This window comes from Sinocyclocheilus grahami, unplaced genomic scaffold (assembly GCF_001515645.1).
Source record: "Sinocyclocheilus grahami isolate Dianchi unplaced genomic scaffold, SAMN03320097.WGS_v1.1 scaffold31.1, whole genome shotgun sequence".
Lineage (NCBI taxonomy): Eukaryota > Metazoa > Chordata > Actinopteri > Cypriniformes > Cyprinidae > Sinocyclocheilus > Sinocyclocheilus grahami.
Genome location: NW_015505210.1, coordinates 3,083,710 through 3,084,957, shown reverse-complemented (window position 1 = coordinate 3,084,957; position 1,248 = coordinate 3,083,710).

Genomic DNA, 1,248 nt, shown 5'->3' with positions numbered 1-1,248 from the left:
ATTTGTTAGAGCAATCAGGGTTCAATAAATAATGTTTCTGGCCTTTAATGTGGTTTCTTTATGTTTTTTCAAGTGTTATATATATATATATACATACAAATAGTTTATAAATTCAATATATTTAGATAATAATATACAAAATATAATTATGTATTTATATAATAATATTAAACAAAAGTCAATACATATAATTAATACAAAATTAAAATAGAATTTAAAAATAAAACAAGTGGGTTTATAGAGTTCTAATTCTATTATCCTATAATAATAGTATAAGTTGGCATTTGTGTATATAAACATACATTTGTTCATACAAAATGTTCAAATATTGTTGATATTAAAAAAGTCAATATATAATTATTAATACAAAATTAAAATAATTTTAATTAAATAATTAAAAATAAAGAAATACCCAAATAAGTTCAAATTAAAAAAAATTCACACTTTCTGCACTGAAAATAAGTTTACCTTTTTTTTTGTATTTAATTTTATTTTTATTATTTTATTTCAACACAAATGTTCTTTAATAGTCTTAGAGGGCTCCATTTGCTTATTTTCCTCTTTTTGTAGGTGCTCTCTACCTCTCTGTGGGGCGGTATGTTGCTGCCCCTTGGAGACAAACCCTCCTCTATCGCTGACAGGTTAGTGAATTCCCTCTGTCATTGGGAAGAATAACCCACAAACACTCAAAATAATGTTGTTTTTGTATTTAAATGTGTGTTTAGATTCTATTTGGGTGGTCCGACCAGTGTGAGGGGCTTCAGCATGTACAGTATTGGCCCTCAGAGTGAAGGTAACTGATTCTGACTCTGACAGTGAAGCTCAATATCTCGATATTCACAACTAAGGTTTGTTGTAATACAAAATTAAAATAGAATTTAAAAATAAAACAAGTGGGTTTATAGAGTTCTAATTCTATTATCCTATAATAATAGTATAAGTTGGCATTTGTGTATATAAACATACATTTGTTCATACAAAATGTTCAAATAAAAATTAGTTCACTCTTTCTGCACTTTTAATCATACAAACACCAAGTAAATTCATCATAATTCTCTATTTTCTGTACTCCTGTAAAACATTTCTCAAACACTGTCAAGCTCAAGCCATATTTAAAGACTATTGGTCTTGGATCAATAAGCATACAGGTACTAAAAACACATATAAGTAAAAAAAAATTATTAAACTATCCATCTTACACAACATATGAAATGTTTTTCATTACAGAGTTTCTGAAAATGTGGCTCA